The 17,713-nt window shown below is 45.5% G+C and overlaps 1 protein-coding gene across 6 annotated transcripts in view; it reads right to left on the bottom strand.

Moving 5' to 3' along the window:
- SGO2 (shugoshin 2) overlaps window positions 1–17,713 on the bottom strand; it is a 59,399-nt gene that overhangs the window by 16,299 nt on the left and 25,387 nt on the right. The window lies entirely within an intron of this gene.

The following is a 17,713-nucleotide window of genomic DNA, read 5'->3' as shown; positions in this document are numbered from 1 at the left end:
AGGTCTTTAGACGTAGCTCCCACAGGAAAACTGGGTTGCCATGGATATGTCCTACACCAGACAAGCTTGTGTGGTACTCAGCCAGTGTGGGACTTATACAAGGCAACCCTAAATACCAGTAGCAGCTGCGTCTGCACACTGTTCAAGAAAAACAAACAATATCGCAGCACTCAAAGAAAAAAAAAAAAAAAAGAAAAAAAAAAAAAAGAGAAGAAGGATGGGTGCCATCCAGGCACTAAGGATACTTCGTGCTTCAGCTACGTCCATTAAAAAGGTTGGAAGCACTCCAAATGAATGTGAATGAAAGAAAGATCAAAAGGATAACAGTAGCAACATTTCAGCGCCTACAATCGGCACCATTCTCAAGCCAAGTGAACACAGCCCTTTCCTCAGGGTATTTAAACACATGTGAAATACAATTACATTTGCATAATCAGTGACAGCATGGAGTAAAAACAAGGTGAAAAAAAATGAAGGGGAACAAAGTTCCAAAAGTACAATAGCGTGATCGTGTAATAATATCAAGTAGATCAATAGTGTAAATTAAAACAGCAAATTTCTGAGGTTACATACATAGAGTCACATATTGGAGGCGATCCTGCAGCTCACAGTCTCACAAAAAAATATTAGCCAACCTGTGTAGTAGCTCAGTGGTGGAATGCAATGGAACACAAGCCAAATTATACGCAACTAAGTATCTGTAGGTTTGCGTATATGCGGTCTCATAAAGGCCATCAATGCGCTTAAGCGCAGCTAATAATCGGGAGACCATCATGAACACATACGCACTGGTCAGTGTGAATACTGGCCAAGACTTCAGGGCTGCACCAATTAGCACAGGAGGGATCACTCACAAGCTGTACAGCAATGAGAGTTCTCATCATAGCAGGGATTGCCGATCCAGCAGGCCAGTCTGGTCAGCCAGCAAGGGTCCATGCATACCTGTGGGGGCGCTGAGGGAAAAGGATACAAACATACCATCCAGTGTCCGACTGGAAAGGCTAGTGGATGTATAAATGAAGAACTGAGTGGATAAATAAAAAGATAAAAATAATGGAGATAATCAAATAATAAATAAATAAATAAAATAAACAGCAACATTTGAAATAAAAAATAAAACATAAATTAAACAATGTGGCGATGGATTGCAATCCAATTGTTCTCTATCTGAAGGCTTGGGTTCGGATCTGACAAAAAAAAAAAAAAAAAAAAAAAAAAAATCAAGTCTTACCGGTAAGACTGTTTCTCTGAGATCTTTACGACAGCACCACAGGAGGAGTTAACTCATCCCCTAGGGACAGGAAAAGCACAAACACGAGAAGTTAAAAGCCCCTCCCCTTCCCACAATCACCAGTGTATTATAACAACCTCTGGAACCACGCGAGTACTAATATATATTATATATAAAATACTATACACAGTATAGAGAGGGATGTTTGTGCCGTCGTGAAGATTTAGAGAGAAACAGTCTTACCGGTAAGACTAATACTTTTTTCTCTCCTCATCTTCACGACGGCACCACAGGAGAATGCCAACCATTTACCTTAGGGTGGGACCACAGCCTAAAAGAACCTGCCTTCCAAAAAGGTGAGGTCTTCATTCCTTTGAAGCTGTAGCCTATAATGCTTCGTAAAAGGTGTGCGGAAAGGACTAAGTGGCTGCCCGACAGATCTGGTCTATTGAAGCGGAAGCCCTTTCTGCCCAGGTGGTAAAGACCGCTCTGGTGGAATGGGCTCTGATTTGTAGTGATGAAGTAAAGTTTTGAAAACTGTATGCCTGTTCTATCGCATTACGAATCAAGACTTTTTCCCTCTTTATTTCTACCTTGGAACTGTGTAAATAAAGACTGGTGCTTTCTCCAAGGGCTACAAACTTCTAAGTATTGGATAATAGTCCTTCTTACATCTAATGTATGAAATTTCCGGTCCAAGTAATTTTTTAGGGTAGAACAAAATGATTGTAGAATTGAGATTGAAGGAAGGAGGACACAACTTTTGGGAGGAAATTTGGATTGGTTCTTAATACGATTCTATCCTCCTATATGACAAAGTAAGGTTCACGGATAGTGAGAGATTTTATTTCTCCCACTCTTCTTTGAACTGCCCTGATGGCGTAGGTGATCAACTGTTGTGACTTTGTCTGATAAGATTTGAACGTAACAATGCTTCAGCGTAGCCTCTGCCTGTTTCAAAGTCATCCAGACTGCCAACAACTCTCTGTAGTTAGAAGACCTTGTCTTTGTTTCTTTTGACCATAGACCCTGAACCTGTGGAGAAATAGACATTAATTTATCCAGACCTGTATTTTGATGGTTCCAGACAAAGTATCTGTCCCTGCAATACTCTGGAGTGGGCCTGGCTCCATGGTACAGCTGGGATGCAGGCTGTTAAGGACCCCAAAGACATGGCTTCACGGATTGTGCATGACTTCTTCCTCCTGAAGTTGTTTACTTTCTCTATTAGAGATAACTTATCTGTAGGAATGAGAGACATTTGTCTGGAAGAATCCAAAAGGATTCCAGGAAATACCTTCTGGGTGCATGGAACTAAATCCGATTTTTTGATATATTCATGAGAAAGTAGAATGCAGCACACGCTTCCAATCCACTTTTTTGCTTTTATTTTGCCATACACAACAATGATGCACAAAGACGACAAGGCAACGATCGTTTCACGCTAAGTCGCGCTTTGTCACAGCCCTACGTCACTTCCTTCACCTGGTCCATATATGTGGACTTCTTAAAGACACATAATGAATGAAAGATCTGATATTAATGTGATAATATAAATAATTATTTTTATATATATTATATATATATATATATATATATATATATATATATATATATATATACAGTGTGTTTTGCTACATATTAGCTGTGCAGTTGTTAGTTGTATCTTTAGTCACACAGTATTTGTTAATGAAATACCTGTTTTTAAACAACACATATAATTTGTTGGTGTATGTGTCTTTAAGAAGTCCACATATATGAACCAGGTGAAGGAAGTGAAGTAGGGCTGTGACGAAGCGCGACTTAGCGTGAAATAATCGTTGCCTTGTCTTCTTTGTGCATCATTATGTGTATGGCAAAATAAAAGCAAAAAAGTGTATTGGAAGCGTGTGCCGCATTCTACTTTCTCATGAAAGTATCATGGATTCTGCAGACTATTGTTGCTGAGCACCGCTGATTTCACCAAGGTGTCCAGGTGAGCCGATTCCACATAACTGCAAGTGGGTGGAGAGACAGTGCCGTAGCTCCATTGCTCTATACTAGTTAAATCCGATTTTTGTTTATCAGCCATCCCAGGTTCCTTAGAAGATCTGATGTCACCTCTAGGTTCTGCAATTAAAAGGTCATCCAGATAAACAATGCCTATCCCCCTCAAGTGTAAGTAGGAGGCCACCTCTCCCATGACACTTGTGAAAATTCTGGGAGATGAAGATATCCCAAAAGGAAAGAGCTTTAAACTGAAAATGCTGAACTTTACCGTCCATCCGCAGTGGGAAACTCAGGTAGCGTTGAGACGTTGAATAGTATGAATAGGGATATGGTAATGCGCATCTGTGAGATCGATAGATGCCATCACTGAGTCTCTTAAAATAAGAGTAGTAGATCTTGAATCTTTTGTATTTCACCACCTTGTTTAAGGGTTTTAGATTAATGATCAGTCTGTATGACCCACTGGGTTTCTTCACCAGAAACAGGTTGGAGTAATGTCCTTCTCTCAGTTCAGTTACTGGGACAGGAGACACTACTTCTGAAAGCAGCAGCTTTTTTACACTGTTAACAAGTTCCATCTGGAGATGTGGTGATGACTGGCAAGAGATCAGGAATCTCTTGGGAGGAGACTGGGTGAATTCTATGTTGTAACCCTGATGAACAAATGTCCAGAATCCATGAATTCTGAGTTGTTTGCTTCCAGGCTTCCCCGTGCCTGGACAGTCTATCCCCAACTGGGATATGGTCATTGTTTGTCTTGGGAGCTTTTGGGGTTGTAAAAAAATATTCTTACTTTTACCCCTCTTTTGATAGCTCCAGGGACCCCCTGTTTTACCTTTACCTCTAGTTTGGTCCTGGTATCTTGGTCTCTTATATGGCTCCTTCTTTGGTGTCTTGCCTTCTGGTAGGGCCTTCTTTTTATCTGAGGATTTTTCACAGATTTTATCCAAAGCTGTTCTGAAGATATAGTTGCCCTCAAACAGGATACCACGTTACTTAGGGTGGTATTACACAGGCCAATGGGGGCCCGATAATACCTGGAAACGAGCAGCGATCTGCTAGATCGTTGCTCGTTTACTCTACAGATTACACGGCCTGATAATCGTTAAACAAGGGCTGCAGGGACATAGTTACCGATGTCCTTGCAGCCCTTGCTTAACTATATACATTACCTATCCACCTTCCAGGGCTGCTGCTGCGGTCATCTTCTCCACGGGTCCCGCACGCTCTAGCTTCAGAGTGGCCTGTCAGCTGACAGGCCGCTCAGCCAATCACAGGCCGGGACCGGGCCAGTGATTGGCCGGGCGGCCTGTCAGACTTTAGCTAACTGAGCATCAATTTTTAGTGCTTCATTCCATTTAATAATGTCCTCATCCTTAAATGGTAGTCTCCTCCTGATCTCTCCAGTAATAGTAAACCACCTCTCTGGTTCTTTCCATTCCTCAAGAACCAGGGATAGAAGGGTCTCATGAATGGGAAAGACTGTTTTTTCTTTAGTCCTGCAAAGAGTTTATCTGTATGGGGAACGTCTTCTTGAACCTCTTCCATACCTAGGGCATGTCTAACTGCTTTTATAAAAGGGCCCCGTACGTTCCGAAGGAAAGGTATCTCTTAGCACATTCCTCCACTTCCACCTCCTCTTCACTTATAACCAGAGTGCGATATTTGACCCGACCCACATTCGGACTCTGGTGACACAGATCTACGCCTTTTAGATCTGGTAGAATCCCCCGAAACACTAGCCGGGGAAGGATCGGGAGGGGGGGGGGGCTATATTTTAGTGGGTGGGGTGTTGAGCAGAAGCCACCACAGGAAGGGCTGGTGTAGGTGGAGCTATCAGAGGAGCTGTAACAGATTGTGACGCTTTTATTTCGTCCTTCATCAATTGCCTTATTTCTGCCAGGAATGACGATCTATCCTTCTTAACTATGTTAACTATTACAGGTCACACATTTTCTTGCAGGGGGTGCTTTGGTTTCTTCCCTCTGGGCAGAATCCTTGTCCTCATCCTTATCTTTATCCTTATCCTAGGAAAGCATAGGGATGTTACAATTTACAGGGTCACCCAGTGACTTAAGGACAAAGGAAAGGAGTAAATAGTCAAGATTCAGAACTTACATAAATGTAGTTATAGCTGTATACCTTACATTAGAATGAACACTCAACGCATGGGACACATGGGGAGGCTTATCAGTCGCAGCAGCTACTGCAGAGGAAGAAGAGGAATCCATCCTGACTGATCAGACCTCACCAGACGGACGACCCGCTCTCCTTTTATGCCGTCCCAGCGTTTCAAATCGGCGCCTGGAAGATGCAAGAACTTCCGGAGTGTGACGTCAGTACGTCCCCACGTAACGTGTAGACGCCACTGTGACCAGCCACCCCACTTCCGGCGTAAACATCATAACCGGAAGAAGGTCATAGCCCACTCGGCCGAACCGGAAGTAGGACTCAACTAGGCCGCACAAGCCCGATGGCAGTCCCGCGGTCTCTTACTTACCTGGCAGCTGGTCAATATCTGGTCTGCGTGCACCCGGGGAGCCGACCGAGTCGAACCAGGTTGGGACCACTGCCGCAGACCACACACACCGGGAATGGACTGGACCATCCCGCTACCCCGGATCCTGCGATCAACAGCTGCTCCCAGGGAGGAAGGAGGTCAGACCTCGATCGACCCGGCTGAGGGATAAGATTTTTGAGAATACATCGGGGTTTCCTCTTCTTCATGACGGATCCCCCACCTCTCGTGCCTTCCTTGAAGGGACTGGAAAAACACAGGTGATTGTGGGAAGGGGAGGGGCTTTTAACCTCTGATGTTTGTGCTTTTCCTGTCCCTAGGGGATGAGTTAAGTCCTCCTGTGGTGCCGTCGTGACGAGGAGGAGAGAAAAATCTAAAGTCAACAGGGTATAAGTGAGTAATGTGAATGTGTTCAATAAAGGGAGAAGCGAAACTCACGTAACCAAATCACAGTGGGGACCTCACTCATAAGGAAAGCCCTACTGTTTTAATTGCAAGACCTTATAATCCACATTGAGGCCATACAACTTAAAGTTTTTAGACGAATAATCCATTCAAGTTCCCTTCTTTATAGAAGGGCATGTCTGTTTCCACCACCTCGTGGTGGGGGATTATTATCCAAAAGTATGCATTTTAGGTCACGTTCTGTATGGTTGGCCTCTGAAGTGTTTGGGAACTGGAAGATCATTACAACACTTGCGAATGGTGTAGTTGATTCAATCTTGTGCGGGCATCATATATCGTCTTACTTGCATAAAGTAGGTTGCATGGGCACCACAGTAGATAAACAATCCAAACAGAGCTACAGGTAAGAAAAAAAAAACAGATATCATATGTCTTCCCAGTGGTAGGATGAGTAAATGTACAATCTTTTTGGATATATTTACAACTAACACAGCTATGGAACGGGTAACAACCAGTGACTTTGGGCCCCAAAATGGTAGAAGATAATGCTATATCACATTAGTCCCAAGAGACCTCTGATTTAACTAGTCGGTCTCAGATTTTTAGCCCTCTTGTAGGACGTAAGGGGTCTCTCATGGAAATTGGAAATCTGTGCGAAGCTGTTTTTGACGACATACCAGTGTTTATTAAGGATTCTGGAAACTGAAGGACTCAGTTGTATGTTGAGACAAAGGGAATACGATTAGAACTAGACTTAGATTGGTGTTTACATTTGTCTGAGGGACCACTAACCATTGTTGTTTAACCAATCGACCTCTGTCAATGAAATTCTGTGAGATACGCAGATGGTACTGTGAGATGGTAGATGGTACTAATTATTTTTTGCTGATGATATGTCGAGCACAAAGAAGCTGACTCCTAGGGAGATTAGTTCTCATATTGAGAAAATGGCGATATTCAGAGCAAAGTAAAGTGTTTCTGTCTGTCGGTTGTACATGTAACTCGGTATGGATCTGAATGTTTGTTTGTTTTTTTTTGTTTTTTTTTTATGTACACCATAAAATGTCACATCATTATGTGAGTCCATCTGATTGAGGAAACCCCAAAATTCATGGAGCTCATCAACCAACCCAGTCCAGAGGAGGAAGACAGCATCTATGTATCTCCACCAGCACCGCAAATGGCGGGACACATAGATGCTTCCTCAAGTGTTGCTACATACAAATTTGCATACAATGGCGCCATATAAGAGCCCATTGCAACTCCCATCTGCTGTAAGTAAAACCTCCTGTCAAATGAAGAATAATTACAGGTAAGAATAAACTCCATAAGCTGAAAAATGAAAAACAAAGCTTGATCTGAAAAATCTGAATTCTGCAAAAAAAAAAAAAAATCCGAATAGCTAACATACCCTTGTCATTCTGTATGCATGTGTATAGGCTGTTAATGTCTAAAGAGGCCAGTACCATGTTCTCAGAATATTCAATCATACTTAATTTGTTGAGAAAATCTGTGGTGTCTTTCAAATAAGACTTCATAGTAATTTTTTGTCTATAATCTGGTTGGTGTATGCATTATCAATGATGTTCTTGAGGCTGTTTTTCAATCTGAGAGTGAGTCCTGAGCTAAAGGGAGATAAAATGTCAACAATAACAATGGCCCCTCCCTTGTCGGGGGGGTTTAATCGTTATTTTATTGTTGTCAGTAAGTGCACGTAAGGCCTCTACTTCAATGGTAGTTAAATTAGGTTAAGATATAAAACCCTCTGGTGTTGATTCGCGTAGTTTGAATTTGGTCAAACGCAGTGGCGTCGCTAGGCAGTTTTATTCGGGGCTCATGCCCCGAATAAAATGCCTGCTGCCCCGGATCTCTTCTGCCCCGCTCTTGCGAGCCAGATGCGGCTCTTTTGATGGCCGCATCTGGCTCGCAGATTGCAGCTGCTGCTGTCCTCCTTACCTACTGGCCGCCCGCAGCGCCCGGACACGCTCCTCCATCCAATCAGCGGAAACCGAGAGTGTGGGGCCGCTGCGGTGGGCCGTGGTGCACGCATCCAATTAACGCGTGCGCCACGGCCCACCGCAGCGGCCCCACGCTCCCGCTCTGAGCTGATTGAGTTGTAGGAGCACCTCCGGCCGCTACGGTAGGTGAGGCGGACAGCAGCAGCCGCGCTCTAGAAGGAGGTGAGCAAGCATAGGGGAGAAAAGCATGGAGGGGAGAAAAGCATGGGGGAGAGAAAGAGGGGAGAAAGTAACGGGGGAGAGAAAGAGGGGAGAAAGTAACGGGGGAGAGAAAGAGGGGAGAAAGTAACGGGGGAGAGAAAGAGGGGAGAAAGTAACGGGGGAGAGAAAGAGGGGAGAAAGTAACGGGGGAGAGAAAGAGGGGAGAAAGTAACGGGGGAGAGAAAGAGGGGAGAAAGTAACGGGGGAGAGAAAGAGGGGAGAAAGTAACGGGGGAGAGAAAGAGGGGAGAAAGTAACGGGGGAGAGAAAGAGGGGAGAAAGTAACGGGGGAGAGAAAGAGGGGAGAAAGTAACGGGGGAGAGAAAGAGGGGAGAAAGTAACGGGGGAGAGAAAGAGGGGAGAAAGTAACGGGGGAGAGAAAGAGGGGAGAAAGTAACAGAGGAGTGAAATGGGGGAGAAAGTAACAGAGGAGTGAAATGGGGGAGAGAAACAGGAGAGATAACCATGGGGGAGAGAAACAGGAGAGATAACCATGGGGGAGAGAAAGAGGGGAGAAAAGCATGGGGGAGAGAAAGAGGGGAGAAAAGCATGGGGGAGAGAAAGAGGGGAGAAAAGCATGGGGGAGAGAAAGAGGGGAGAAAAGCATGGGGGAGAGAAAGAGGGGAGATAAGCATGGGGGAGAGAAACAGGGGAGATAAGCATGGGGGAGAGAAAAATAGGGGAGAGAAACAGGGGAGAAAAGCATGGGGGAGAGAAATGGGAGAAAAGCATGGGGGAGAGAAACTCAGGGCCCGGGCCCCGGATGTTTTAGGATCCTAGCAACGCCCCTGGTCAAACGTGACACTGACATATATGTTTCTATGGGGTGTGATGTCACTGTTGGAACAAAATCACTTTTCAAAAAATATATATATTTTTTTTTCAGAAATGTTGCAATGCCAATTTATTGTTCGGTACACAATTACACAACTTAAATCTACGGAAAAAACTGAAAAACATAGTTGCTAAATATGTCTTCTTTAGATTTATCTCCCATTTAAATGCAACTACTTAAAGGCTTGTCTTTCTGCCCTGATATTGTGACCAATTGGTTTGACCTTGAATTATATTTTGTTCAGTTTTTCTGTTGATTAAAAATGTGTTATGGGGGAAACAGTTTGCAAATCTATGACTGTACCTAACAATGAATTGACATTGCAACATTTTAATTTACTTTAAAAAGTGATTTTGTTCCAACAGTGACATCACACCTCATAGAAACATATACACCAATGTCACGTTTGACCAAGTTCATACTACGCAAATCGACACCAGTTGGTTTTATATCTAAACCCAATTTAACTACCCTCGAAATAGAGGCCTTACGTACACTTACTAACAAAATAATGATAAAACCCGCCGATAAAGGAGGGGGCCATCGTTATTTTGAACACCAGTGACTATCTACAGGAGGCATGCAAACAATTACATGACACCAAGGTACAGTCATGGCCAAAAGTTTTGAGAATGATACAAAATTTTTTTAAACATATGTTTTATTGTCACTTGGCATAAAGGAACAGAGTTTATACAACAACCCACTCTAGCATTGAGTGGGATGCATGACACCGTGACCGTAGAATTTTTCACATTTCAGAATACAAGGAATACATATGCCTGGAGTTGCTGCTAAAAACCTTTACAAGGCCAACATGGCCAACCAGGCAAGGTGTCTGTCTATATTTCTTGTATCCTGGTTGATAAGAAAAATAAAGAAAAGAAAAAGGGGTAAGGTCCACTTTCAGTGGTCAGTGTTCCTGAGCTATTACAGGTTCCCAAACTGTTGGGAGTGCTTTATTTCACATAATAGGCAGAGATTAACCATTTAGACCAAAGAGTGTCCACCTTATTACAACATGGAAAGGGCTGTTGCAGGACACGAATGCAGACATAGTTAACTGATGCAATTATTTCGGCCTTTGTGAGAAGCGCAGTAGATTTCCAATGCTTACCCAAGCCAGTTTTTGCGGCTGTAAGAACATGGAATAGGATTACTTGATCCTCTTTTGGAAAGTCTGCCTACCCTATATGGAGTACAGCAAGCGCTGGGGTGCAGTTCACCGTGTATTTTATGAACAAGCCAAAAAGACAGAAATGGCTGCACATCGCACCCATGGCTGACATGAAAGCTTTTTCATCTTTTTTAAAACCAACATCAGAAGTTAGTATATAATTTGGCCAAACCATATTGCCTCATGTACCACGTGCAGGTCTTCTGATACACGAGTCCCTAACCAAAAAAACATCGCTGTGCCGGTCAGTGACCACAATCCCCGCAAAACGTGCGCAAGCAGAGAAGGAGGGCCACAGAATGGCCCTGCAACCAGAAGACTTGCACGTGGTACATGAGGCAATATGGTTTGGCCAAATTATATACTAACTTCTGATGTTGGTTTTAAATGTAGCTTTCGTGTCAGCCATGGGTGCGATGTGCAGCCATTTCTGTCATTTTCACCGTGTATTTTAGAGCACCTCGGAGTACCTGCGTTACCATGTCCCAGTACGGTTTTAGCAATGCGCAGGACCAGAATATATGGATTATTGTGCCTAGTTCTAAAATTGCACCTCCAACAAATATTAATTTTTACAAAATCTACTGCTTCAGTTTTTAAAATGGCAATTTGCATATACTCCAGAATGTTATAAAGTAGGGCTGGGCGGTATATCGTCAAAATAATGATACAGTCACTGGCGTCGGTTAACAGACCTCAACTCTGCCAGGACGGTATCTGCGGTATTCCCCCCCCCCTCCCCCGGCGGCCACATGCTCTGCTCCCCTCAGATCTCCCTCGCTGATCCTCCGATTCACCTCCCAATTCCAGCCAGGGTGCACATATGCAAGGCAAGGAATGGAAGATCCTGCTGCGGGGGGCTGAAGAGGAACACTGACAGGCTGCGCAAAGGCGTGCTATGTGCTCAGCGCTGCTGCCGGGCGGCTCGCTTCTCCTAGCTTCTCTGGAAGCTGCACAGTGAGCCCTGCCCCCCCCCTCCCTCCCACACATACAGTGGCTGCAGGGGGTCAGCTATAGGTCGGCACATCCTGGCTCCCATGGGCACCGCACTCTCTCCCGCACAGGAATCCTAAGCGCCCGAGAGAGAGATGGATAGATAGGAGTCCGATCTATCCATCCATAGTATCTCCCATCTATCCATCTCCATATATATATTATATATATATATATATATATATATATATATATATATATATATATACACACACACACACACATATAGATAAATAAATAGTAGATACATAGGAGACAGGTAGATAGATATATTATAGAGAATCCAAAGCACTTTTGAGTAAACTGAGAAAAAAAATCTGTGATTTCTTTCTTTAAAGCCTAGTGCAAAACATCAGGGCGCAATGTTTCAGCAGCATCTCGCCACCATTTTCAAGCGGATAGATGAGATAGATAATAGATAGGAGTCCTATCTAGTCCAACTGTATACTAGCGGCACCACCAACAAACAATAAGTCCCGTGTGCCAGCAGGAACGTACTTGACCGGAGTACCCACTCAGCTATTTCACAAATTTCCCGCAGCACAACTAGTGTTGAAAAACTCGTGTTGTATAATGCAACGTTTCGGTGACCTCCGGTCACCTTCGGTGATGCTTGAAAAGGGTGACGGAGGTCACAGATACGTCACATCATACTTCACTTTTTTTTTTTTTTAAATATATTTTTATTTGAGCACAAACAAGCAGTTCACATAAACCAGCTAAGCGTCGCAGCGCTCATTTTTCAATTTTACAGTGGATACAATAAAGAGGTTAAACCCCAACAGCTCCAACCCCCAGGACAGCATGAGGCCCAAACAAACAGCAAAGGGCCCCCATAAGAACCGAGACCCCTAGTGCGTCTCCATGGAGACTCCCAACAGTAGCCCAAATGTACAATAAATTTTACAAGAGCACCATTAGTCACTCAACCAACCCCCTTCGGTCACCTATTTGGCAACCTGTATCTCCAAAGATCAGATCGAGACAATAGAGAGAAAAGAAGAGAAGAAGAGAAAGAGAAAGAGAAGAAAAAGAAAAAAAAAAAAAAAAAAAAAAAAAGGGAGGGGGGGGGGGGGGGGGAGGGAAGGAGGGAAAAGAGGAGAGGGGGGAGAAGATGGGGATCCCCAGGAACCCACCCCCTCCACCCTCCCACGCTGCCAATTCTGGGAACACAGCAGCAGGGATCATACACCTCTATTCAACTCCGCTCGGGCAGCCGAAGCTCCCCCAGTGTCCCACCAATATCCGCCTTCAGGTACCAAGTGGTGAATCTATACGGGTATACAAAGGCATGAATTTGTTGTTGCGAAAAATGAGTCAGTAAGAAAATCTTCCATTTTTGGAAAAAGCTTTTTGCGTGTTTATCCGTGTTGCGTTCAGCCTCAAGCCGATCCGATGCCAGAAATAGTTTCAGTTCCTCAATTAGCATTGGCACCGTAGGTACCTCCGGCTTCAGCCATTCGCGTAATAATACGCGCTTAGCCACTAGCAGTATGACATGCACTAATGCTGGCACTGATCGTAGGCCCGACGCCTCTGTCGCCTCCTGAGCCACACACTGAAAAATCAGGGCAACCGGATCCAAAGGCAGCCCGAGTTTCCAGTGGGAGAGCACATAAGACACCACTTCCTGCCAAAAGGCCTGTGTGGAAGGACAAGACCACATGCTGTGCCAAAAATCTGTGGCTGGCACCTTGCACTTAGGGCAATGTAAAATCCTGTCTGGATACAGTGGATTAGCCGGCAGATTGAAGCCAAAATATGCATGATGCATAACTTTAAAGAAAGTTTCCCGCCAAACCTCACACACCACATGCTTTCTCACTCGCATCCATCCTTCCAGGATTCGTTCTCCCGGATCAGCCACCCCCAGTTTATCCCCCCACTTATTGAAGATGTCTTGCTTACGTATGGTCAGAAAAGTGTCGTTCAGCGCCCTATACGTCTCAGAGAGAGTCACCTGTCTCGGGGCGGGACCGAGAAAATTATCAAACACATTAGACGTGAGCTCATTCACCAGGTTGGCAAGCCTCCTTTTACAGAACGACATCACCTGATGTATAGCGAGAAAGTGGCGGTCATCCAGATCAAAGCGATCTTTGAGTTCAGAAATCGTGAGCCACCGTTTGTCTCCCTCATGCATCAGGTGACCTGCCGTAAGGATGCCCTTTTCCTTCCACTCATTAAAGGTGGCATTCTCTCTCCCCTGCGGGAAGTCGGGATGGTTCCATAGCTGCATTCTCTTAGATAGCAAAAAAGGCAAACCACACAGTTTACGGACCTCTCTCCATGCCAACACTGTGTCCCTTATAATAAGGGAACGTCTGAGCAAAGGGGGTAATGAGGGAATTTTAGTGTGTAGACACGACTGAAGGGCCCACGGTGCCGCTAATTCCTTTTCTAAGGGTAGGATAGAATGGTAGCTAGTATCATGAAGCCAATCCATAACGTGTCTCAGAAGACACGCAAGATTGTATCCCCGAATGTTGGGGAAATTGATGCCCCCATCAGATTTAGAAAGCATTAATTTTTGGAGGGAAATACGTGCTCTCTTACCTCCCCATATGAAATGTGTGAATGCTGCGTTAAGCCTTTTAATGTCTTTGTGCCGAATAAGAACTGGAATCGTTTGTAGGGGATAAAGCAATTTAGAGAAACTTAACATTTTTACTAAGTGGCACCTACCAAGAAAGGAGATGGGAAGAGAGAACCACCGCTTCAGTTCCATACATATCTTGTCAAAGAGAGGTGGATAGTTAAGCTGATATAAGGAATGTGGATCTGCCCCTATTTTTATACCTAGGTAGGTGATACAATGCTTCACGCTCCCAGAGAGACCCATAGATGCCCAAAAACTATGAGGGAGTTTCCTCCCTAGCTCCAGTACTTCGCTCTTCGAGGGATTGATCCTATACCCTGAAAACGTGCCAAAGTGGGAAATGGAATCCAGGACCCCTTGTAGTTGAGTCTGAGGATGGGCCATAAATAGGAGAGCATCATCCGCATACAACGCTAGCTTGGTGACGGCCTTCCCCACCCGGATCCCCTCGTAGAGCGAAGACTGCAGAAGATGCCTTGCCAAGGGCTCCAAGGCTAAATTAAAAAGTAACGGTGACAGAGGGCAGCCCTGGCGGGTACCCCTACACAGTGGAAAGCTAGGGGACAATTGAGCAGGTAACGCTATCCTAGCCCTGGGGTTATGATAGAGGCCCCCTAGAAAGGTGCGAAAGCTCCCCAAGATACCGATGCGGTCCAACACCATCCCCAGCCAGTCCCACCTCACATTATCAAATGCTTTTTCGGCATCCAAACCCAACAAAATTGGGGTCTCACTTGGCTGGGGATCGTGTCGTGTCCTATCAAGTATCGTCAATACCTTTCTAATATTATACACCGCAGACCGCCCCTTCACAAAGCCCACTTGCGCCGTGTTGATCAAATCAGGGAGCAACATGCTGAGTCTATCTGCCAGAATCTTGGAGGGGATTTTTAAATCTAAATTAATAAGGGATATTGGTCTATATGAAGAGGGCAGTAACGGGTCCTTATTGGGCTTTAGGAGAAGTTTGATATGGGCAGTGTTGGCATGAATAGGGGTGGAACCTGTGTGGAGCATATGGTTAAAGAATGCAGTCAATGAAGGGGCTATCTCCTCCCTCAATGTCTTAAAGAACTCCCCCGTATAACCGTCTGGGCCTGGAGCCTTGTTATTCGCAAGGGCCTTAATAGCCGATAGAACTTCCGCCTCCGAGAAGTCAGCATTCAGAGCTTCACGCTGGTCAGAAGTGATAGATGGCATAAGCACTGAGTCAAGGAATAGTCGCCCCTCCTCTGAAACTATCGGGGGTGACTGGTACAGATTGGTATAATATTGTTCCAGCAAGTTCATGACTTTTGCTGGATCATTATGAACGCGACCCGAGGAGTCCCGGAGCGCTGCAATAAACTGAGGAGAATACTGACCTTTCGCCAGGCGGGCCAGCAGTCTCCCAGATCTATTGCCAAAACGGAAATACTCCGCCTTCAACCTGTCCGCAGACGCCTTTACTTTGCGCTCTGCCCACACATCGAAGGCCGATTTTGCTATTTTCCAATCATCACATCGAGACTGGGAAGGTGAGTTCAAATAGGCCGTATAAGCGTCCCTAAGCCTATCACTAGCCGACTTAAACTCTACCTGCGTACGCTTTTTAATAGTAGACATATAGGCAATCAGACGCCCCCGCAGGACCGCCTTTGCAGTCTCCCAGTACAAGGGTGCATCTCCAGAGTGCTCAGAGTTGTTGGACAGAAATTCCGCCCACCAACCTTTCAATGCTACCACAAATTTTTCATCTCGAACCATGTAGCTCGGGAAGCGCCACACGAATTCCTGATGACGTTTATAAGTACTGGGGATTGCAAGGGAGATCGGGGAATGATCGGAGATCACTAAATCGTGTATGTCCGCCTTTTCCACTTTGTCCACTAGTGCGCTGGACACATACAAATAGTCAATCCTAGACCATGCCTTATGGGCGTGAGAATAATGGGAGTATTCCCGGTCTGCCGGGTGTAGCAATCTCCACGGATCCTGGAGGTCTAGTGTTTCTAGAAAAGGTACAAGCACCCGATCAGAAGAGCGAGTCGCTCTTGGGACGTCGGTAGAGCTTTTCCTGTCTTCCCTCACGTTTAGGACAGAGTTAAAATCGCCCCCCACAATTTTGTTGGCAGTCGGGTCCGCGCTAATTACTGTCTGAGCATTATGGAAAAAGGACTTATTGTCCCCGTTAGGGCCGTACAAGTTAAACATGCTATACTCTATTCCTTCCACTGTCATCGTCAGTTGCACTCGTCTACCCTCACTATCCGTGGCATGAGAAGTCACCGATCCCTGAAAATGCTTACTAACTAAAATTAGCACCCCAGCCTTTCCATTCACTGCTGGTGACCCATATACATCTCTCACCCACAGTTTTCTCATTCGCTGCATGTCATCCCCTGAGAGGTGTGTTTCTTGTAACATGGCGATATCTGCGTGTAAGCGGTGTAAGTGCCTCAGTACCTGAATGCGCTTATTAGGCGACCGTAGACCCTTTACGTTCCAGGAGATCACCTTCATGGCGGATATCACAGGTGGCTACGAATGCAAAATCACAGATTAATCGCAGAGAGAAAGAGAAGGAAGATCCCTCAGCACTATGCGCGCGCACAATCCCCTCAAGCACCAAGGCGTGAGCCCAGCATGGGAGGGTGAAGGGAAGGGGGCAGGGAGTAAACTAAATAAAACAAAAAGAAAGGGGAGGAAGAAGAGAGTAGCAGGGAAAGAGGAAGAAAAGAAGAGAGAAAGAGAAAGAAGAGAGATGCCAGGCGAGGTAAGCCACACAGTCGTAGTGATTCAAAAAGAATGTGTGACCCAGCAAACTCTCAGTTCCCCAGGTGCGTATAGAGGGAGACAAACCCCGTTTTAGCCCCTCAACACCGAGGTAGGGACCTCCTTTTTTCCAAACATGGGGGGACCCATCAACCCCCACCCCCAGAGACTATATACCAGCAGGTACCCCTCATAGGCCCGGATACCCTTCACACAGACGGAGCAGAGACATATAAAACAAAAGGGGAAAGAAAAACAACACCAAACAAAACATAGGTAATGCCTCCGCATATCGCGTCCTATAGAACCCGTCAGAGTGCAGGCGAGCGTTATGACAATGTCCATCATTCCCCTGCACGACTCTCCCAAACAGATCCCTTCCCCTGAGAAGGCCCCACAACAAAGCAACAGGATGGCAGCCGTAACAGTCCCTGTGAGGAAAGAAAAGGGTTAAGGCAACCGGCAGACATTAAACTACTGCTGTGAATAGTGCAGCTCTTAGAAAGGCAACGTAGCCAGGCAGTTTCTCAGCGCCCTTCATCCGGGGCACCCTCTCTGCGTCCTGGGACCCTAGAACCAGGGGGAGTAGGGTCATCGCGCCGTGCTGAGGCAGGTCTGTGCGTGTCCGCCAGCAGCTCCGAGACCAAGGATTCAGCTTCTTCCGGGGTCCTACACGTGGCAGAAGATCCATCCTCCAGTTGAACCTTAAGTATCGCTGGATACTGCAGTTGGAAGCGGATTCTGCGACGGTATAATTCTGAGCAGATCTTACTGAAGGTGCGTCTGCGCCTGGCCACATCGGCCGAGTAATCCTCAAACAGTAGAATCCTGCATCCTCTAACAATGATTTGCGCATTACGCCTACGAAAAGCCCGCAGCATTTCCTGCTTATCATTATAGTCCAGCAGCTTAAAGATTACTTGGCGCGAGCCCGGGTTCTCCCCCTGCTGGGCTCTCCCGCCATCTCGTTGCACCGGCGGGCCAACCCGATGCG

This window comes from Dendropsophus ebraccatus, chromosome 9, assembly GCF_027789765.1.
Source record: "Dendropsophus ebraccatus isolate aDenEbr1 chromosome 9, aDenEbr1.pat, whole genome shotgun sequence".
In the NCBI taxonomy this organism is placed as follows: Eukaryota; Metazoa; Chordata; class Amphibia; order Anura; family Hylidae; genus Dendropsophus; species Dendropsophus ebraccatus.
The sequence above is the reverse complement of the archived record's forward strand: the minus strand, read 5'-3'. Positions and strand labels throughout refer to the sequence as shown.